This window comes from Martes martes, assembly GCF_963455335.1.
Source record: "Martes martes genome assembly, chromosome: 12".
Classification (NCBI taxonomy): Eukaryota; Metazoa; Chordata; class Mammalia; order Carnivora; family Mustelidae; genus Martes; species Martes martes.
The window spans coordinates 37,793,923-37,818,591 of record NC_137900.1 but is presented as its reverse complement, the minus strand read 5'-3'; the positions used below and the strand labels follow the sequence as shown (position 1 = coordinate 37,818,591).

Below are 24,669 nucleotides of genomic sequence, written 5' to 3'. Positions count from 1 at the left end.
AATTGAGGAATTGGAGGAAAGGACAAGATACTGGGCCTATAAAAGAATATTACTGTAGGATGAAATTGTATGTAGCCTTAAATATTATGATAAGGGACCACTGAATATTAGTAAGCAACAGCATGACATGATCAATGGGTATTTGTAAGAGATATCTCTGGTGATAATGTGGAGGATGAACTGAAAAGAAGGATGACTAGGTATCTTCAATGCCATAAGCATTTACATTCTCACCAAAATTTAGCTGTATTTCATCCACAGTGTGGTCCTCAGATGTTTTTTTCCTTCTCATGAAAGAGAATAAAATGCATTTAAACATAACATAACTAGCTATATTTTTTTCCTGGAAACAATCTCTTTATTAAAAAACAGTTGAGAACCTCAGGACTAACAATAATATTTGGTCAGGTATCCTAATGTCATCCAGGTCACCTCCATTCTGTACATAATTCTTTCTGGTTACTTCATTTCAGTAGACTTTAGGGTAATTTCTAACTATGATTTATACATGTCTGTTTAGTGCTTCGCCTTAATCTGACTTTTCCTGTAACCAAGTGAAAGACATTAATAAATAATAGCTTATCAAATCTGCTTCCTCACATAACACGATCAGGAGTATTTTCCTAATATTATATAATATTATATCTATTATTAAAAATTGTAAAGTTATCCTTAATCAAGTAGTAATGTATCATTATCTACAGAAAATATACATACAAAAATAGAAAGCAACATTTACCTTTTTATATTAATTTTGATATATTGGCTAGATTGTTTTTGTACTGCATGTGAACTTTATTTCATTACAGTTATTTCATATCTTTTGTATTAAAATTGCTAATTTTTAAAACACTTTCCCTGTATCCATTTTACTTTAAGATAATTTTCTAATTTACCTCTTTCAGAGATATAAACAAATTTGCACTTATATTCCTATCAGCCCAGACACAAACTTAACCTCGTTAAATTAGTAATTAGTCCTTCAAGTAGTCATTTCCAGGAAAAAAAAAATCCAAAGCATCTTCTTTGAAAGTGAGATTGTACATGCCTAATCTTGCTTAATTTCAAACTAAAACATTTCATAGATTTAGATTTTTTTTTCCTTTTATTTGTTCCTTGTTAAACTAAGGGAAAGTTCTGACCAATTTTTACCTTTTCTCTCTTATGGCTTTGCCAATCATCTTTTTTCTCCCTCTATCATACAACTGTCAGTCCATAGGAAATAGTCTTCTTCAGCTGTCTAATACCTAAAATGAGAAATATCAAACTGTCAGATTTTTTAAAATCACTTCCATTAAAGGACAATTTAAAACCTAAACACTTTATACCTATCATAAATATTAACTTTGAAAACATAATGATTTTTGTTATGAAACTTGACTCCTACAAAAAAACACACACAGAATTTTTATTTTATATAATGTACTGTAACTTAATCAGTAAAACATCCTTACTTAGAGGCTATCTGGAAAATGGAAAATGGAAAAAAAAACATTTTTAAAAAGTTGTGATTGTGTTATGTCAAAATGGAATTTGATGTATATCTCCCCTAGTCTGTAAGAGCTGTGGAATTAAGGATCTATGATTCTTTCACTCTTTGACCTAGCACATTCTTTCACCTAGCACAGAGCCTAGCACACTGCCTCTATGTGGTAGGCATTCAATAAATGAATGAGTGGATACCTGAAAATCAAACTGAGTCAGATGCCATTAAAGCCATTATCAGCATCAAATGGAATCTGATTGGGAAAGTCATCTGAAGAAAATGAGCTTAGAAGCAAGTTAGAAGAAGGTATATAATTCCACAAAAAGCTGACTGGGCTTCGGAATTCACAGCACATTTCCATGGGAATAGTGACTAGGTTTAGTGAATTTCAAATTCAATTTAATTTTGGGAGGTAATAATTGCTGCATCCCATCTACACTGCAGAACTGTTCGTTAGCTATGTCTTTGCCAATTTAGCTACATATTTGCAAACAGTGTTTCTGTGAAGATCAGGGCAGAGATGAAAAGGGAGATATTGTCAAATATCTTCACATCCTCTTATGAAGGGCCACTTTTATAGAAATTGAATGTGAAGTCATGCATACCATTAAATCTATTTCTTTCTAGTCCCCTAGTGTCCTTTCTTCTCCTTTAGAGAAATCATAAATAGCTCCAGCTAATACAAATAGCCCAAAGCCACATTTAGCTTAATGCAGCTTAAATGAGATTTTAACCCTGGACCTTTCTTTTTAAAAAGCTTACTTTCTAATTGGATAGTGCATTTTACAGAAAACTGAAGGATATAATGTTGATTTAGTTCATACCATGAAGGAAAAGTTGCCACTCTAAGGTCAACATCTGTTGACTCTGAAAATGACAACCGGTATTCACAGTTTGAGATAATGACTGTCTGACAGGGGTCATTAGCAAACCCACCTCGTAATTTCCAGAAAATTCATAATAAATGCAAGAGTAGCAAAATCTGAAGGAGCTGGTTTTTCTCCCAAAGTGCTTTTTGTAAGTCCTGCCCACGCAGCTTGTAGGTTAATAGAGGTGCAACAGTGAGGTTGGACGTAATCAACTTTGATTGTGGACTTCTCGGAGCTGGTTCGTTTTTGCCTTGAGTCTCCTACACAAGAATGCAATTAAGAAACAAGCAGCTTAATGCCGTTAATGATCGGTACTCAGACTGTGAAGGTGTTAGTCACAAAGTCTGAATCTGATTCAGGGACAGGCCCTTCTCTGTGTGTACTTTTCATTTCTACTAGTCTCACTAGGTCTTTGCAGAGATTCCTGAGGTATAGAGTGGCTAATAAGCTTGTGGACAAATCTGTTTGTAGAGCACGGGAGCCAATCAGTTCCTTTGTGATGATTGGCATGGTTAACAAGTGCGCACTCAGGGTTACAACTAGAAAGGGTCTCTGTGAAGGCAAAAAGTTGACATTTATTTTAATTTAATTAATTACTTTAATCCTTCGAAGCTGCCTTTCCAAATTCTTCCTAGATGAACTGAAGTTAAAGTGTTTCTTGGAATATTTGTTAAAATATTATAGATATAGGGGTGCCTGGGTGGCTCAGTGAGTTAAGGCTCAGGTCATGATCTCAGGGTCCTGGGATAGAGCCCCCCATGGGGTTCTCTGCTCAGCAGGGAGCCTGCTTCCCTTCCTTTCTCTCTGCCTGCCTCTCTCCTTACTTGTGATCTCTGTCTGTCAAATAAGTTAAAAAATATATATATTATAGATATAGATACACATACAAACATTTGTATATACTCCTGTGATTTCACTTTATGAAATCACATAAAATAATAAAATAATACAAAATAATGTATGCTATTTGAAATAAAACCATTTTAAACCATTTTAATATCTGGACAACTAATAAGCACATAATATAAATATTTTGGGGTATCTTCATTTTTATTTATTTATTTTTAAAGATTTTATTTATTTATTTGACAGAGAGAGAGCAAGAAAGGGAACACAAGCAGGAGCAGAGGGAGAAGCAGGCTTCCTACTGTGTAGGAAACTCCATGTGGAGCTCAAACCCAGAAACCTGGGATCATGATGTGAGCAGAAGGTAGATGCTTAAAGACTGAACCACCCAGGCACTCCCTAGGGTATCTTTATTTACAAATAGACAACAGATTGAATTTAACCAGTTCAAAACAATATGGATAAAAAGTAAACATGCTTATTTAATGTCTTTTTAAATGTTACAAATGCTTTGAACAACAACGCAAAGAAAAGCAGCATATACTCCTTCAGAAAGCTCTTTGGATGATAGATCTTCATGTTTCTGTGGTCAGAAACATGTTTTCATCTCTTATCTATAAAATGGCAAAAATAAATCCTTACAGAAAATCTAGTACCTTTTTGTATAGTCCATTCACAGAAAGAAGAAGATGAAAGCTTAGCAGTAGTTTATCTGTTAGGAAAGTGAAAAATTTCAGAGAATCACAGAACAGAAATACAACAGCGAATAGAGTACAGAGCAATAGTTGTGGTAAAGATGTTACCTGAAAAAAAAAAAAAAATTGAAGAAGACATAACTCTCAAGTCCAATCAATAAATATATTTATGATATCTTTATAATATCAGATATATTCCAATTGCTTGATACAGGGTCGTCCTAAAATACTCTGCACTATTGCCCTCTTAACTGTGTGTTAGTTTGTTTTGTTTTGTTTTGTTTTTTTAAGGACTATCGAGCACATCCTCTGATTTAATAGTGATATTGCACTACCTTTGACCAAAAGAACTACATTTAATTACTTTGTTTCTTTCCCTCATTCATTTGTTACTTAGAACTGTTCTACAGTCTTCTGCTGTCTTTGAAGTTTTTGGCCACATTTTAGGTCTTCGGGAAGCTGCAAAGGGACCTATATATGATTTCCCAGGCATAGGACCGAAGGCCATTTAAAGTATTCACCAAGCCCTAATCTTGCCTCATTTCAGACCTAATGATAGCATGTGAGTTCCTTGTGTAACACAAAGTCAGTGGAAATCCACAGACATTGGCAGGGAGGAGCGGGCAGGTAAACTGAAAATAATTTTATTTGGTTTAAGTCCGGAGCTACATGAGCAGAAGCAAGAACTAAAATTTCAACACAAGATTAATATCTGACATGCCACAAATCCTCGTGGAAAGAAAATACTTGGTTCACATCAGCCTCTATTCCAGTTACCCATATATTTTCACAGTATTTATAGAACCAGATTTTGCTGGCATCTAAATCAGCCATTTGCTGGAAAACTAGTAACATAAGAGACTTCCTAATTCCAAGGCTCTCAAATATATAATCAGAAAGGAATTCAGGCACAAGAAAACTGAAGTCTCCTGATGCATTAGCAAATGAGAAGAAGGAGCAAGGGAGAGGCGACAAAGTGCCGCTTGAATCGAGAAGCCACATCCCCTTTGGGTGCTTGTTACCTGTTATTCTACCTTACTTTACACATTTATTTGTCTCTCATTTGCTGTTAGTTAACTGTGACTTCATCTGCCTCACTAGGTGCTAGGGGCTTTATATCTTATCTCTTACACATAACAGGAATTCAGAGAATGTTTTTGTATTGAATTTATTAGAATGGATCTTAGAGATCCAGTGTATTTATTTGTTAAATACTGAATATAAAACATAGAGAATTTGTCTTTGTAAATGTAGAAAAACAGGTGAGTGTATTTGGGGACCAAAACTGAGTCTTCTGACTCTTAAACCATGCTTCTTTGAGATACATATAATATGATTAGCTTTACTAGCATTCACACTTCTTGCTACCTATCCCCCCCACTCCTTTCAATGTAACTCACATTTTCTACATGTGATTGAAATAGACAATGACATCTGGAAGTCAGTTGTATTTAGTAAAATCGATGTGCAAAGAGTAGCAAGCACCCACGTGATTCATAATAAAGAATGCTCTGAGGAATTTAAATGTTTGTTCTTATTTAAATTGGTTTGTTTATTATAACATAGGCTTGATGGTTGTTGATAGGCCTGAACAACAACAAGGCCATTGTTACTATGAAACAAGAATAATCTACATTAGAGTTCCTCAACCACTTGGTTAAAGACATCATTTTAATAATTCTCTTCTCTATGCTACATCAATTTTTCATTTCTACTAGATTGTTTCCATAACCATGCAAACATGCTGCTAACTTCTCCAAGATTAAATAAAAAAAAAAAATTGCAAACCTTCCATTGACCCTAATTTTTCTGGCAGCTGCACCCTCCCCATTTCTTGGCTCTTTTTTCACAGTGAAAATTCATGAAATAGTTGTTTGCATTTATTTTCTGCCATTCCTCTTCTCATGTTCTCTCTTAAAACTGTCCCAGTCAGGCTTTTACGCCTATCATTCTACCAAAATTATCAATGTAACCATGTACTTCAAATTGCTAAATCCAGTTCTCCAGGCTCAGAGCACACTTCATTTAATATTACTGGTGGCATTTGGCACAAGTGATCATTACTGCTTTCTTTTTACATTTTTCTTGGCTTCACATGGTCTAGCTTTCCTTTTCTTTCACTGGTTTCTTTAGCCATTTCCTTTTACTCATTTTTCTTCTTCTTCTAGCTTCTTAATGTTGAAGTGGTACAGTCATTGGTTTTCTTCTATTTTCTGCCTTTACTCACTACCTTCTCATCATCTCATGGCTTTAAAATACCTTTTTGGGGAGTCTTCTAAGTGAGTCCCAAATTTATATCTTCATGCCAGATCTCTCTCATGAACTCAGATTTTATGTCCAACTACCTACATGACTCATCCACTTGGATGTCTAAAAGACATCTCAAATGCAACACATCCAAAAAGTCCCTGATCCTCTCACTTTTTCTATCATTTTCTTCACATTATAGCTATTCCATTCTATTCAGCCACAAAAAACCTTGGAGTCCTTCTTAACTCTTCTCTTTATCTCCCATGTCACATTTGAATGCGATAGAAATGCTATTAGCTCTATTATCAACATATATTCCGAATCCAATTCTTACCACCGCCACTCCTAAAACTCTGGTCTGAACCATGTATCTCCGCCTGAGACCTCTTAATAGGTCTCCCTGTTTTTACTCTTGCTTTTACTTTCACACATTTATTTGCCTCCCATTCTCTGTTAGTTAATTGTGACTTCTTCTGCCTCACTAGGTGCTGGGTGCCGGCTTTATATCTCACCTCTTACACATAACAGGAATTCAGAGAATGTTCTTGTCTGCCTTTAAATATTATTATTATTATTTTTTTAATTCACTTCATTGCAGTTACAGGTTCCTCCCTGCTTTGTTCCAAATAGCCAGGCACGGTCTTGCCTTAGGGTTATGGCTCTTGTTCTTCCTCCTGCTTCAGTTATTTCTCCCCCAGATATCATGGACAACTCTATCCCTTCCTTCACGTCTTTACTCAAATCTCACCTTCTTGGTGAGGGACACCCTTGATATCCTATTTCCCTATTCTGTCCCTGATATTCCAAACCTTTCTTTTTTGATCACTTTTACTTTTCTTCCATAACATGTTTCCCCTCTTATACTTATTGTTTTACTTATTGTGTATATGTATCATGCGTTATCTCTCTCTTTCCAATAAATATAAGTTCCACAGGGTCAGGGATCTGCCTTTTATGCATTGATGAATCTAAGCTAGAAGAGAGCCTAATACAATAAATGTATATATTTTATTTTATTTATTTTTTAAATATTTTATTTATTTATTTGACAGAGAGAGAGATCACAAGCAGGCAGAGAGGCAGTCAGAGAGTGAGGGGGAAGTAGGCTCCCTGGTGAGTAGAGAGCCCGATGCGAGGCTTGTTCCCAGAACCCTGAGATCATGACCTGAGCTGAAGGCAGAGGCTTAACCCACTGAGCCACCCAGGTGCCCCAGTAAACGTATATATTTTAAAATTCACTGGGAAGTTAATAAATTTTGAAGAGTATATTTTAATATCATAAGGCTTTTTGGTATATAACTTCTATCGGAATGCTAAATTATACATTGAAATAGTAGAAAAATCACGACAACCACAAAAGGAACTAAAATCTTCCTTTTCACTTAGGTGTCGCTAAGTAAGAAAATTATGTGGTCATGGTAGACAGAATTCTAAGATGGACACCAATATCCATGCACCTATACATCCAATATACAATTTCAGAATGTATAAATATGACTGGATAATCATTCTCATGATTAGATTCTTAGATGGCACAGTTGATTTATTTTTTAAATTTTATTATTTTTTTTTTTTACAATTGACTTTAAGAAGGAGAAATTATCATGGGTGATGCTGACCTATGAACAAATATATGTACAAACCCTGTGAAAATATACAAGTTTTTTGTTTGTTTGTTTGTTTTTGTTTTGTTTTGTTTTAAAGGAACCAAGCAGTTTCTAAAACAGAGTTGAAATGTGGGAGAGATTCAGCAAAAGAGGGTTCTCTATAGCTGGCTTCGTAGACGGAGGGAGCCATGGGTCAAGGCATTCAGAATAGCCATTCCAGCTGAGAGCAACCTCTAAGCAGAATCCAGCAAGAAAGTGGGACCCTCAATCCTAGACCACAAGAACTAAATTTTGTCAGCAAGCTGAATGAGTTTGGAAGGTTCTTCCCCAGAGCCTCCAGATGACACAAAACCCAGCCAATACCTTGATTTCCAACCTGTGACACCCTGAGCAGGGAGCCTAGCCACACTGCCTGAACTGCTGACCTACGGAATTGGAACTCATAAATGGGTGTTGTTTTAAGTTGCTTACTTTGTAGTAATCTACTACAGAACAATAAGAAAAGAATGCATTTCTTATTTTGATTCTGCTTCCTACTCCTCTGCTTTACTTTTAAATCGCAAATCACTTGATGCCCATGTCTTAACTTAGAAAAAACTTTTAGAAGTAATATTTTTTAAAAATCATGAAAACAAGTTTAAATAAACATAAGTAAAAAATCCTATGTATAGGAAATAGAAAAATAAAACACATAGTTAAATGACCACATTTTTTTTCCACAGCACTTGACACTGAAACATGGAAATGGTCTCTAGCCCAGCACTCCTGATAATTACTCTGTGACCATTTGCAAAGCATTTAACCTACCTTGACCTAATTTTCCTTATTCATTAGATGAGGAAATTGTACTAAATTACCTCTAAGATTTATTCCTTCTATAAAATTCTGTGATTCAATAATTCTGTGGGTCCAAGATAACATAATTTTCTACATTTTCTACTCAAAACATAATTATTTTTCTGTAAATTTAAATATTGAATTCTACATATGAAATATCCCTTTGTGAGTTTGGCAACAGACATTAAAGTAGACTGTCACTTTGTCACCTATCAATTGAATCAATATACTATCAATATACCAATGTAAAATAGATACCAAATAAAGTTTTGTAATTTCAGTGGGAGTCTGCCTCTGACCAACCCTGAACTTCTCTTGTGAAAATTCAATGGCACTGTTTTGGCCACCAGAGGGCCCTCATATGATTTATCCTTGCATTAGAATTTTGAAGGATTATTCAAATTTTATAATTGGTCATTGGAATGCTGAAGATACAATAGTATATCACAAAGTAATATAAATAACAAGGGATTTTATTTTTTGTGTACATTAGAATTATACTAAATTTCTTATTTTGTAGAAAATTTTTTCTATAAAAACTCATTGAATAAAGACTCAAATCTTTAAAGTCACAGAGAATCACTTTGCATGCATGACTTCTTAATCCTTTCCTACAGACTTGGAGAGAGATTCTACTCCCAGACATTTATAACCATTAAAAGAGTGAGAAGAGTCACAATGCTTCTATGGTTTCTGGTACTCTAATATGAAAGATACAGTCATGATTCATAGCAATCATCAATCTACTATGTTCAGAAGAAAGTTTCTACGTTTACATTTAGTGAATTATTCCAAGATGGCTATATTTTTTCTCTGAATGTGTTAGAAACCTAATGAGACTTACAAATAAAAACCAACCAGCCATTTTGTGTGAAGACAATAGAGTGAGGAGTTTGCCTCCTGACTGATCCCAGAAGCCAAATGAATTCAAAATTTTATAAAGACAAAAGAGGTCCTTTTTATTTTAATTTTTAAGAGAAATTTTTAATAAATTTGCCCTAGGTATTGAATATATATTACTGGGGAAATCTAACAGATAAACTCACATTTGAGAAATCTGTTTTATCCATTGAGAGAAACACATAAAATGTCATTTATACATGTATCGGCTTTTATCTGACATCTGTAGTGGTTAAGCAAACTTCAGACAAGTGTGGGATTTAACATTATTAAATCCTTAATTCAGTTTCCTTTAAATAGTAACTCTTGGGGTAATACTGTACTGAAGTAACTATGCTCTGTTTCTTGATATCAGTAAGCTTCCAGTGTATATTATGTGCATGTGTGTATATTTGTGTCTTTCTGTGTGTAGCCCTAGCAAGAAAGAAATATTTTGGAAGTGAGAGAGAAAGAGGTGTTTCTATATTCAGGTTATTAACTATTCTTGACCCTAAACATCTCATAAGATATGATAATGATGCTTGAAAATTCTTCTGTGGGGAGAAACAAAAACAACCAATTTTATAAAAAACATTATTTTTCCATGCTTATGTATTTTTTAAATTGACAATAACACAATATTTTATAATCAAAGCATTGTTTTCTCATAGACAGCATAAAAAAATCAAGCTAGAATGTTAACCAGTCTTTAATAAATTTTTATACCACCAGATTGGCAAAATTTAAAGCCTGGATAATTTCCAGGGGAAGACATCTTAGATTTTGTTGAGAGTGTAGATGGAGGTTTAATTGATAATACGTCCTTGGAGGGCATTTTCACAATGTCACATTTTAAAAGGCCCATGTTCCTGATATAGAAATTCTATATCTAGGAATTGCCTTCAGAATTTTTCAAAGAAATATTCTAAGTAATGTATAAATAGATTTTTTTGCCATACTATTTGTTTATCACCTACCAACACAACCTAAATTTCTAACATTATAGAGTTATTTATATGAATTATTTTACATCTGTATCTGGGAATACTATGCAACATTTAAAAAGTAATAGTGCTCTGAATGCACAGTTTGGGAAAGCTCCCAAAGACGTATTATTATCTAGGGACAAAAAGCAAGGTGCGGAAAAATATGTATAGTATGGAGTTTGATCATTTTGTGCAAATAGTTAAGAAAATGTATAATAGCTATTTATATTTTATTTCTGAAATACCTCATAAAAATTAGTCAAGAAAAAGATGCGAAAATGGATTTTACTTTTCATTTATACTATACGTTATAGTTTGCATTTTTATCTGGAGGGCATATATTACTATTTTTAATGTTTGATTGTTTTAGTTGTTTTCATTTTATTATCAAGAATTATTTTGCCTGTAGGATTATTGGATATTTTCTCTCTTTTGTATATCAGCAGTAAGATAGCATTCTAATATGAAAAATAAGGCTTTCATTTATCAAGCTCTTATTATCTACAAGACCAACTCATTTAGGACTCACACAGCCTCATGGGCTATGTGAAGTAGTCACATTATCCCATTTGACAGATAGGGAAATGGAGGCACAAAAAGCTTAAGCAACTAGTCTACAGTGACAGGTGGAGTCATACCAGGAACCCAGATGACCAATTCCAAAGCCTATACTCAAGCTTTATAATCTATTTCCATACATGCATTAGAATGCATTTTTCAGATGTTAGCAGCCCACATGTCTTGTTTGAATTGAAAACATTTTACAAGCTTATCAGTGCTCTTTATTCTCCCGCTAACACGTGTCTTCCAAGGTTGCTTGGTTTGTTCTCCTGACCCAGTAATATATATATATATATATATATATATATATATATATATATATATATATTTATAAACATATAATGTATTATTAGCCCCAGGGGTACAGGTCTGTGAATCGCCAGGTTTACACACTTCACAGCACTCACCATAGCACATTCCCTCCCCAGTGTCCCAGTAATATTTTTTATGCTAGTGTTACTAGGTTTTAAATTTTGCCTCCCAGATTAATAACACCTATCTAATGAGTATCACCCGAACACATCAAAGTAGGTTCACATAGTGTGCCCTTTGTAATTCGAAGAACTAGAATACATAGGAAGCATAGTTATTGTTCTCTTTCCCAAGCACTGCCTCCTTCCCCTCCTTTCCTATCTAGCAAACTCATTATATGTTTATTAATCAATTTGAATATTTCTAGTGCCTGTCCTAATACAGGCTACACTTAGAATTTCAGGTGCCAGTTTTTCTGTGTTGGTTTACCTTTGTTTCCTCTCTTCATGTTCTGTTTTTAACAAGGTATCTTTAGAAATTTCAGTTTCCTCTGTAAGCTTGCAGAAGTGAAATGAGGTACAACTCAAATCTGTACATTTCTCTTCTTGTTAGCAGCCCTCCTAAGAAAAGCTTGGTGATAGGAGATATAGAGAGAAATGGCTGAGGGATGTCTGAAAATTGTCAACAAATGTCCATGTAATCCTATCACTCATGCCAAAGGTAATTGAGAATTGACTTTAGAGTACCAGCTGTCCTGTGAGCTTTACAGAAATGACTTGCAATCTTAATTTTTTTTCCAAAGCACTGAAATTGAAAGATCATCAGAGTTCATTTTTTATGACAGCTGGACATTCACAAAAAGAGGATCTTAAAAGATCTAAATTGGTGACCTAGTCATCTGAAGGATATTTTCCTTTTGCTACTTTTATATGGCATTCATTATTGTTTAAGATGATAATTTTTGCTCAATTTAGATGATACTATACTGTTTTATTTAAAGTTCCTTTTCAAATCTGTCATTTCAATTTTGCATTCAAAATAAAAGAGTAATAATCAGAGTAAAGCACAGTGCAGATTCTTTTCTGGTCACTCTCTGAGACAAATGCACTATAGATAATATAATATCACCAGAGATATACATGCCCAGAGATATTCATGGCCAGTTTATATTGGAATTAAATTACAAGAATGAGACAATGACACTTTAGCAGTCAGAAGAAATTAGACTATTATTGACACAAAAAGGGAAGCAAATCATTTGGGATTATATTGTTTATTTGAATCCCAGGTAATTACACAAAAGTTTTGGAGAATCTTACTAAATTATTCAAACAATACAAAAGGATGCATCAAACTATTAAGAAAGTCAGCATAAGGGGTAACAGTACAAAACTAAAGTCTGAAATAAAATTAGTATTCATAAATTCATATCACTTACCTCTACACTTTTAGGAATTAAGCAGTCATTTAGTTCCAAGTTTTCTAATTATCCAAAGAAAGATCAGAACATCTCAGACTTCCGTCTAAGATTTATTCTTTCCATATGATAGAAATTAACTTCCTGTTCAGGAGAAGCAGATCTTTCATGATGCTAAGACCAAAAAAAGTGTTTGCCGAGTGTTCTCATAAGAAACCCTTATGGTGGACATTATCCATGGAAGCATTTTTACAGTGATACCTAACAAGTTTCATATGGGCTAATTTTTGTATTTCAATATAAGTCTTTGTGTTGGAAAAGGGTATTTCCTCATTTATAATGACAGTTAGGAGAGCTTTCATCAGAACATTTCTTCATATTTTATCACTGAGATTTTTAAAATATAAAACATTGGTCATCTTACTCGGCCAACCTTAGTGTGCTAACTCCCATCATTGATCTGCAGAATCAAGGGTCCTGGATAGCATCTGACAACACACAACTTTGCTTTTCTTCCCAGTAAATTTTAGAAGTGTCTTCTATGATGACCTGTCCTATAACAGTGGCAGCCTGAGAGCTACTGTCCTGACTTCAAGAAGAAAGTGGGTTTCCAACACAGGGTTTCTAACCATTCTGCTCCTGGACCTCTTTTAATCTCCACTCTCTTATGCATTTGTATGGCTGAAAAGAGCCTTCTGAAAAATGAGTTGTAAGGACCAAGGTGACACCTAGACATGGTCTGTAGCCTAGACCTCAGGATATCTCTTCATTTGAATGTCGAATACAGAGAGTACTGCCTTTTCATTTTTCAGTGGTCATGGAAGGTCTTTCTACAATATGCTAGGCTCGTGGCTAAGTACTGCAGAAAGGATAATATATGAAAGATGCAGATCTCGTTACCATAGGTGATGAAACATATTTGCAAGTAATTGTAGTACAGGGAGCTATGTGATAGGTGCCACTTTAACAATATAAACAAATTGATCTAGAAATCAGGGAAAAGAAAGATCATTACCACTGGAGGTGATGTGTATAAGTTCCATGAAAGAAAAATAATTTGAACAGAGCCATGAAGCAATGATTCTCAAACTTTAGTATGAAAAAAAAATCAATTATGGAAATGAAAATAAAAAGAATCCAATTTCAGGGTTCACCCCACAGAAAGTCAAATATACTATGCTTTGCATGGGGTTCCAAAGTTATAAATATAAACAAGTTAGTTGATACTTCTCTGCTATTCTAACAGTAGCAGTGGTCCAACTGGGAGGCAAGGGGACTTGTCAAAGTTTGTTTGCAATGTTCCCTATATTAGATAGAGAAAATGTCGGAATATGGTCCATTTCCAGGATGGGGAATAAGAATGAGGTGGCTGATAGTCTGATAATGCTTTGCCAAAGAATCAATAGAATGGTAGATTTAAACTAGCCATTGACAATTCTTGTTAATCAATGTTAAGAAGCACCTTACCATTCTATATTGAGGACTTCTGAGGGTTTTTAGCAGAAGAAAGGGAGTTCAGTAAATAATGTATTGAAGGAGAGGGGTGATATAATCATATCTGTATTCTTTTCTTAAATGTATTTCCATCCCTACTGAGGTGTTATTTTTGCATAATGGATCCCCTTTTCTCAAGGTTCTCTCCGATGTTTTTCCTTCCTCTACCACTGTAACAGTGACTGGCTACAAAATACAGACGATAAATCTCATAGTGAATATCTGTACTTAGACCCCTATTACTTCAGAAACCATTTCCTGTCAAAATAGGTTTAGCCATCTGAATTGATTAGGATTCAAGGAAACCCAAATCTCCAATGATTATTGGAAAAAGAGAACCAGAACACAGGTTGTCATATTAGAGAGAGTTTTTTACAAGTGCACCTTAATTAGGGTAAGTGAGGATTTCTCAGAGCTAATACAAATTATGTGAACCTCCATAACACACAAACATTGAAGAGAGGCTATGGAACACACCAAATGACACAGGAAATTAAATTACATGAGAGATGTTATTTAATCTAGAATATGCTAGAATATTCACTTTCTGGCTTCTTACTTGGTAAAGCTCTTTACCAAAAGTCCCAATATACAGTGTATTAGACTGAAGTGAAGAAAACATGTGCTTCTTCCACTTCAAATGTTGATGGGGGGAGAGGTGATTTTCACCCACAGCATTTGTTCACCCACCCAACATACTAATGCACTTTTTCAATTGGCAAGTCCTTTATTCTTAACGCTACTGTTTTACTTAAGAGATAATGTCAAAGGAATTGAACGTTGTGACTGGATAATGGTCTCCTGCTGCAAGATAAATGCCTAGGCATTTATTGAAAATAAATGTTGGAATGAAGCCAAGACATTTATTTTTAAAGTAGGAAACTATTTTCTAGTCACAACTTTAAGTGCCAGAGACATTATAGCTATCTTACCAAATGATTTTTTAAGTAAATTGAGATCATCCAAAGAGAGAAACAGAATACCTAATTTGTTCTCACCTATATAACAGGTAATATTGTGGTTTCCTTTCAACAGATACCAAGTCAAATTCAAATATGCTGTTTGTTTGGTGGCGGACATTGAAAGACTGCATTAACAACATATTCAATCAATTCTCTTGCTTTATTGTACAGACATGGTTTATGCTTTTTTAAACAAAGTGGATTTGAATATGCATGCTGAAACAGAAGTATAAAGTTTTATGATGCATTATTGAATTTTTTTGCCACTTTATAGGCAGCAATGGTTACTGATCTCCTTACGATGTGTCTGAAAAGCACATAAGTGGTAACCTAGAGAGCTTTTAGCAATAATGCTAATGAGTTGTGATCTAAGGTAATGATGATTTTGATTCTTCCAGTCCTTGTGGAGTGCCTTCACAGAGTGAAAACAGTATAAGTGAATTTCAACAAACACTACTTATACTTTCCCTCAGTGTTAAAATTCAAAAGAACACTATTGTAACCTACTAGTTATTCATGGAATTTAGGTATACCATGAATCAAATTCTCACCCTCTTCCCCATACCTGATGCTATACATTTAACTTCTAGTTACATTTTTCTGGTGACATAAAGTAGCTCCATAGATATTACCTTTCGTTCCCTAGCCATTCTCTGTAACAACTAAAGAAAAATGAAAATTTATGCCTGAAACAGGCTTAATGGAAACACAACATCTGTATCACCTATGAAAAGTATGGGCCACTAGGTAAATGGTTTTACCCTGAGGGATAAAAAAGAAAACAAAAACATAATTTAATATAATGTTGAAATGAACAGAAATTGTTATTCTTCATTTTGAAGATGGTGTTATAAGAATGTCATTTAGATAATCATGTGTGTGTGTGTGTGTGTGTATATGCATATATGTGTATATATATATATGCACATGTATATATATAGATAGAGCAATATATAGATATCTACATATATGTGAAGGAAAGAATAAACTTCTCTGAAGTATATGAAGCCTGATGTTTCTAGAGAGATGCATAAATAATACACGCAAAAACAATTCACACGTAAAATAAAACCATAACTGTATTTTGTATGCTTTCACTAGGGGAGCTATGTTAAGATTAAAGATTGAAATACATTAAATAAAATATTATAAATAAAGAACATAAGACATAGCTAAAGAACATAGAGTTCTTTATACGTATGCATGTATGCATAAGAAGAACCCAATAGTTACATCCTGATATGGTACATCCCTCTTTTTTTTTTTTTTTTAAAGATTTTATTTATTTATTTTAGAGATAGAGAGAGTGTGAGCTGGGGGTGGGCAGTGGCGGAGCAGAGGGATAGGACAAGAAGACTCCATGCTGAGTGCAGACCCCCATGTGGGGTACAATTCCATGACTCCGAGATCACGACCCGAGTCAAAATCAAGAGTTGGATGCTTAACCAACTGAACTTCCAGGCACTCCAGGGCTGGGTATTTCTGAGTAACTTTAAAGAAGTCTTCCATCTTTTCAAAATTTAGAAATAAGCATCATTAATTAATTTATACCTATAATTATATTATAGATTTGTTTACTGGTGTTAGTATTTTTTATAATTATTATGGTAATGATTTTACATAGTTTTTAGACATCCCTCTCATTAATTTTGGTTGCTTTTCTTTAAATTACTTCTCAAGATTAAACTTGAAATGGGAGTCATGTGATTATTGACTCTCCCAATATTGTTATTATATTGTAAGCTTATATCTGCTGTGTAATATCCTCTCTTGAATATTTGGAAGATTTTTTTCTTTCATTAAAAATGCCATCTATAGATAGCTGCATTTGTGGTAAGCATGGCATAATGTGTAGACTTGTTGAATCACTATGCCATACACCTGAAACCCACATTGTGTGTCAACTACACTTCATTTTTCTAAAACACCAACTGTATAGTCTCCATGTTAGTAGAAGATTAGACTCCTTTAGCCACCTTAGGAGGTGATAGCTAAGGAAATATATTTGACATTTCAGTTATCCCTTTTTAAAAGAATTTATTTTCCACCTCTGCTGTGGGAGCCAAGGGATTCCGTGGCAATACATGAGGGAGCTTTCAAAACATAGCCCCTATTCTAAGCTCTTCAAGAGTAGAACTTCTTTTGTATATTGGATTTTCACCTGAAATTTTACTTCAGGCGAGTGTCACTCACTGCTAATATAATGGATGGGTTCATGTATAAAGAAATACATTGAAATATTATAAAACCACTGTTTAGGGACACCTGGGTGGCTAAGTCAGTTAAGAATCTGCCTTCAGCTCAGGTCGCAATCTCAGGGTCCTGGGATTGAGACCCTCATCAGGCTTCTTGCTCAGCAGGGAGCCTGCTTCTCCCTCTCTGCCATTCCCTCTGCTTCTGCGTGCGTGCACTCTCTCTCTCTCTCTGATAAATAAGTAAATAAATCTTATTAAAAAGCCACTGGTAGAGAAATAGTAGAAATACTTATGTAATGTTATGAACCAGGTACTTTATTAATTTTTATGATCCTTCAAATAAGCTTCTGACGTTGATATCATCATTGTTCCCATTTTATATAGGAGAAAATCATGGAAGTGAGAGTTAAAATAACTTAAGATCATACAATAGGAAGGTGTCAGTCTAGGGATTTGCATCTAGATAATGTGCCTTGGAATCCATGATTTTTTTAGCCACAGTACTAATCCAGCCAGGTGGGATGGCCCTGGAGATTATAAATAATTGTACAAACTCGTAATAGAGCAGCAAGCTTAAGAAACAGTTTTTTAAAGTATTTATATAATGAAATTATTAACCTAAAATCTATCTTATGAGGAAATATAGAAGTCAAAATCACAGCCTAATATACAAGCCTAGTGCCTGACCTCTGGGCCATAGCTCAGACTTGAACCTTTGCCTTTATGCTTTTGCTGTCCAAGACTCACACAGCTTAGCTTAACAAAGACTTAGTACAGTAATCACCTGAGGATGCTTGCAGAGGAGGGAGCTGGGCTTAGGGAGGTACCTCATGGATTAGATAATATGTCATTGCTAAATTAACTGAGTTCCATATTAAGTGCTGACAGAAGAGTATATCTCAAAATGCAAGCTACTATCAGGATGAAAAGAATCTGTATGACAGCCCACCAGAAATTAGCTTTTGTAAAATTCCATTTTGAGAGTTAAAAAGTCTCAAGAGACTTGCTTGATGATTCATTTTCCTGTCTAGAAAATCAGTAGTCAATTGTGATTCCTAGTGTATGGTTGCTCAATTTCCCAACTCCAAATACATGAATACTAGGTTGTAATTAATTTTGTCCCTTATCAAATATTCACAAACAGTACCCCAAGTACTACTAATATTTAATAAAGTCTCTATTTCAGAATATCCTCTGATTCTAGCCAATTCTTAAAAAGATTTTTTTTCATTGATAGAATTAAAAATATACATCCATTGTCCTCTATAAATAACAATCATATGCACATATCATGTTTTTCCCCAATTATGATGAATTGCAAATATGTTTTTTTTTCTGTTAAGTAACACTTGGCTTCTTGAATAAGATGTGAAACTTTATCAGAATAAACAGTATTAGATATACTGTGGTCACTGGCTGGCTGTGTCTTGGGTTATAACTTTTATGTAAAATATTATTTAACTTTTTAATTTTTTAAAAGTTAAGCTCATTTTCTGGATTCAAAAACATGATATACAAACTTTCCAGATATCTTCTCTCAAATTTATGAATTTTAGGCATGAATACAAACTGAATACAAGCATCACAATGTGACATATATACATATTTTTTCATTAAAGTAACTTTCTTCATATAAGCTGTTCAGATCTCTTGCCGCTATAATAAAATATTCTTAATTAATGCACTTGCTCAGTTGAAAGATGGGCAATTTCAACGTACTTGGTTATCTAGAAGATATTTATAGCATCTTAAAATACATTCCATTGATGTATACAAGCTCAATTAGGAAGAAAAGTGAGGAGTTTAATTTTTAAGGGAAAGTTGGGATGCTCACCCAAGAATTGTAGATAACCCATCTCTTCTCATTGGTACTGGGCCATAAATAACTTCACACAGGAAATGATCATTAGCTGGAAATTTGGAGAAAAGAGGAGCATCCTTTCCCCTTTCATTTCATCTCTATTTTTAAAGGGAGTATATTTGTTTCACTTCATTTCACTGTAGGAGTAGGCCTGCAGTCCTCGAAGGGAGAAAAAAAAAGATTTTTCTGTTCATGATTTTCCAATGGACTTTTTCATAGCATTGCTTGTTTGATATAATGTTTCAGCTGATTTTATTGACTCTGGAAAAATACTCTGATAATTTGAAGATAGTTGTATTATTAGGTTGTATAGATTAGAAAATTATTTGAAAAAAAATCAGAGACTTGCAATTTGTAAGTACTATGTTGATAGATACTCACATAACCAAAATTTGTTAAATAACAGATATTCTGTTAAGATTCCTGGGAAGTGCTCTCTCTAGGACTCAATATTCCCCCCAAAGTTGTACTTTTTCTTTAAGCAACAAATCTCCTATTTCTTCTTGTATACAAGTCATGAATTATGTTTCATCCATTTCTTTGACCAAATTAGAAAGCATAGCCAAATATGCTTCAGGCTCCTCCCCCCAGATAGATTTTATTTACTGACATTACTCCTCTTTGCATTTTCTTTTAACTTTCCCTTTCAACCATGTATCATTATCCTTAAAATAAAATAAAATAAAACAAATTTATTTTCTTTAGCATTCCCATCTCTAAGTTTCAAATAAAATGGCCTAAAACAAGCTGAGACCCAGGCTAACACTTCATAGAAGTATGATACAATAAAATGTATGAGTTCTAAAAGGCAGCATAGTATTATTTGACTACACTTGATCATGCTATCTCTGATTCTTTTCATTATTCACAAGATAGTGTTTGATATTCCTGTCTTCCTACTACTGAAAGATCTATCTTCCTTCTTTCCTTCCTTCTTTCCTTTCTCTTCTTTTTCTCTCTCTCCTTCTCTCTCTCCTTCCTTCTTTCCTTCCTTTCTTCCTTATCTTGGAGTGGTTCTTTGAGAATTCTTCCAGTTTACACATTACCATTTTTCTTTTCCAAATATAAGCAGGTATCCATTAATTCAGAAAGGAATACAAGTAGTGATCATTATAAAAGTCAGTTTCCAAATCAGAAGATCACTCCAAACTCAAGTTGGATACAAGCACTATTATCCAATGACTAAACTCAGGGTCCAAAACCAATAAGTCAATTCAAGTGGGTCAGCAGAGCAGGAATTGGGAGACCATACCCCTGAAATCAACAGATGTCCATCTGATATCAGCAGACCAAGTGCCAGAAAACCAGTCTGTTAGTGGGTATTTCAGTGTATGTGCACTGAATGAGGTTGTATTTGGAGTTCACAGGAGAGGAGATGAACAGAAGCAAATGTCTGAGCCTTTTGGGGAAGCACGTACTGAGGTCTGAGTTGACAATTTCTGAAAAGGGGCTTCTTTTAGAGACCATTGCCTAAAGTGTCACCCACCTCAGGGCTCTGGGTCAAACTGCACCTAGAGCTGGAGGCTGGATGGAGCAGGTGTAAGGGTGAAAGTCAGAAACACCATCATTTACTTAAATAGTCATAGTCTACAAGTATAACATATGTTTTGTGATATATTTACTTACTATAGTTATACTGCCCCTTTCTTGATTTGAAAAACAACGGACAAAGAATTTTAGTTTTCTTTAAAATCATGTTTACGTACATCTTTTAAAAGGAGAGTATTTCATATACTGCCCCATTCTATACAGAACAGAATGAAACTTAAGCCTATATATTGCTAGAAGAGTTGAATGCAATAAGCCTCAGAACTTGCTCCTATAATATCACCATTTTTTTCACTAGTGGTTTACAGTCACGATTAGCCAGGTAAAAGAGCTGTATTTTTTATCCAGGAATCTACTAATTCAAGAAAAATAATTTATTTGCCTAAGAGATATTTATTTGTCTTTGACATGTTGTTTTTTACTTTGAATGTCTACAATAGATTTGTGTTTATTCTCTTGGTATTAATTCTTATTAGTAAGGAAATATAATGATTTTCCCACAATATGCCTAGCAGCTATCCAGCTGAGGCCAACCCTATTTAATTCATAGTTCTTTGGACCTAACAGATATTGAATTCTGTGTTATGTATTCACTCGCAGCGTGATCAGACACCCACCAAGTCTCCAGTAGTAATTAATATATTGCATGAGGATAGATCCCATTAACTGAGTATAACTGAGTAACGTATCTCAGGTTAACTACTACCCTCAGCATCTTATGCCATGCCAACATTTGTTTCTTTGTGATGCATGATGAATATAATTAAAAAGTTTAAAAAGATATTTACACATTCACAAAATTATATAACCTCCTCTATAGCAATCATAAATATTCTGAGAAAATAAATCAGTGTCTTCATATTATGGTCTTGATTTTTCATTCATTTTCTTTTTTACGTGTAGCATCATAGACTCCCTGATGTAACATCTATTTTCCTCTTTGAATGGAAGGTTTTTATTCAAATATTGATTATTAGTTGTTAATTTTCTTCCATTTTGATTGATCATCCCTCATTCAGTATTACTTTATAGTCTTCAGTGGATTTTGGAATGCCTTAGTTCAAATTAAATCTGTTGCTTTTCACTTCTTCCTAGAGTGGCATTTATCTCTCTCTTCTTGCTGAGATTTTCTATGGGAATGACTTCTCACAGTCACTGTCATTTTAAAATAAATTTATATATAATTTACTCTTTGTATGTTAGTTGCTGAATGATGGAGGGCTTCCAAAATAGGATAGCAATTTTTAAACTTATATTTATGATTATATATTGATATAAACTGACCTAAAACAAATGATATTATTATATCCACTGTCCTCCACTTTGGTAATAAATCTTTCATGAAGATTCTTCTCTTCTGTGGCCTCAAAATGGTTAGCATTTTTCATTCTGAGTTAATTAATTGGGGTGACAAGCAAGGATCCTAAGATATGGAGTAACCAACCATTCAGTTAACTAAGTAAGAAGCTATTATCAAGTGAAGTGCTTCCTACTAATCCAGTTGATATAAACAATTGGGCCAAATTACTAGAACATTTGATAAATACCTTTTATTTATTTATTCAGTAAACATGTATTAAACAACAACTTCATGCCAGGACTATACCAGGCATTTACTATTGGATATAGAGATAAATAGGACTCAGTGATATTCCTTAAGTTAACTCCTGCTTAAGTAATGAGAAGGCATATGTTCAAAAAGAACTGAAAGTGGAGCAGAAGGGGGTAGGGAGAACATGAAAAGCAATTGGGAAGATCAGAATTATTAGATAATACGGAAGAAATTCTGACCAATCTATTGCCTAGTGGAATTTGACCAATTGTTTGCCTGTCAAATTATGTTTTAATGAGTAAGCCAGCCTCCCGTTTCTAATAAAAGTTGTCAGTCTAAACCAATAAAACAAGCTATGTATATAGATATGATAATCCTTTATAAGTCATAATTTCAAAACCAAAATACAGTTCTTTAAACTAAAGCATTTTGAAAACGAAACAGTTGACAAAACCAAAAGACAACCTATGGCAGAATGGGAGAAGAAATTTGCAAATGTCTTATCAGGTAAAGGGCTAGTACCCAAAATCTATTAAGAACTTACCAAACTCAACACCCAAAAAACAAATAATCCAGTCAACAAATGGGCAGAAGACATGAACAGATATTTCTCCAAAGAAGGCATGCAAAAAGGCCGACACACACCTGTAAAAATGTTCCACATCCGTTAGCATCAGGGAAACATAAATCAAAACCACGATGAAATACCACCTCATTTTAGCCATAATGGCTAAAATTAGCAAGTCAGGAAACAACAGTGATAGCAATGATGTGGAGAAAGGAGAACCCTCTCACACTTTTGGTAGGAACATCAGCTGGTACAGCCACTCTGAAAAACAGTATGGAGATTCTTTAAAAAGTTAAAAATAGAGCTACCCTACAACCCAGCAGTTGCACTACTAGGTATTTACCCCAAAGATACAAATGCAGTGATCCGAAGGGACACCTGCACCCCAAAGTTTATAGCAGCAATGTCCACAACACACACACACACACACACACACACACACACACACACACACACACACGGGAATATTACTCAGCCATCAAAAAGAATGAACTTTTGCCATTTGCAATGATGTGGATGGAAAGAGAGGGTGTTATGCTAAGCGAAGTAAGTCAATCAGAGAAATTATTATATTATTTCACTCATATGTGGAATTTAAGAAGCAAAACAGAGGAGTATAGGAGAAGGGAGTGAAAAATAAGACAAAACCAGAGAGAAAGACAAACCATGAGACCCTTAACAATAGGAAACAAACTGAGGGTTGCTGAAAAGGGAGGGCATGGGGACACAGAGTGAGGGGCATTAAGGAGGGCACATGATGTAATGAGCCTTGGGTGTTATATACAACTGATGAATCACTGAACTCTACCTCTGAAACTAATAATACTACATATTAATTAATTGAATTTAATTTAAAAAATAAAAATAAGACATTTTGAGGTTCCTTTAGTTTTGTTCTGTTTCATTTTTTGTTTTGTTTTTGGAGGGCTTTCTTTTAAGCTAAAAGCAAAGTCATCATGAAACTGAAATATATTATGGAAAAAAATTAAAGAATGTCTGAAAATTACATCCATGTGTCTGTACTTCTCACTATTGCCCAAAGCCAGGAACCATAACTTCCTTTTTCTTATTTGGTATTATGTACAGTGAGCATTCTGAAGCCAAAGAATCTGCTGCCAATTCATAGACTGACTCCTTTTTCCTGTTTTGTTGAAGGAGATGTTAAAAAATGAAAAATGTTCTTTTTAGTATAAAAAATGTTCAATTAGAAACGATGAAATGAAGACTCCTTAATATGTATAAACTTTCAGTATGTTCCTGCATATTCAACCACTACTGTTACCTCATCCAGTTCTCCACATGCTGACTCCATTCACAAAAAGCCTTTTTAGTTTATTTTCAGGTGTAGATCATTGTTTTCATGCCTATGGGAAAGAACCTCCCAATGCCACTGGCAAATTGGCAGAATTAAAGTGCATTTTCCATTTATAGCTCAAAAGAAGAGGTGATCCTTTGTCCTTAGCTTTGTCAACATAGTTCATCCTTGAAGTGACAGGAAATGGGCCATTTTGCTAATTTAGTATCTTTAACAAAATACCCTTGAATAGTAAGTTTTGAAAATAAATATACAAATAAATAATGAGGAAGTTTTTGATTTCCAAAATTTGAAAGAATTGCTAAAAAGCTTGAAAATTCAATTTAATGCCAACAATTTTGCTAAGAATCCTTGAATCATTTGATTTTTCTGTTAATGTTCTACCAGTTTCTCCCCACAAAAGAGTATTTTCCAAAATTAAAATAATTGGCAGGGGTAAAAAAAAAACTTTCTTTTTTTCCCCTAAAACCCTAAAAGAGTTTTATTTAG

General features: G+C 34.2%; 1 long non-coding RNA gene across 2 annotated transcripts in view; it reads right to left on the bottom strand.

Moving 5' to 3' along the window:
- Window positions 1–24,669, bottom strand: part of LOC308353481 — a 136,959-nt gene that overhangs the window by 33,825 nt on the left and 78,465 nt on the right. For both annotated transcript variants that reach the window (XR_013967784.1, XR_013967785.1), the window contains exons 4-6: window positions 3,858–3,913; window positions 2,423–2,615; window positions 1,153–1,247 (exon numbers count right to left, since the gene is read on the bottom strand). This is a non-coding gene — a long non-coding RNA (uncharacterized lncRNA). The remainder of the gene's footprint in view (window positions 1–1,152; window positions 1,248–2,422; window positions 2,616–3,857; window positions 3,914–24,669) is intronic.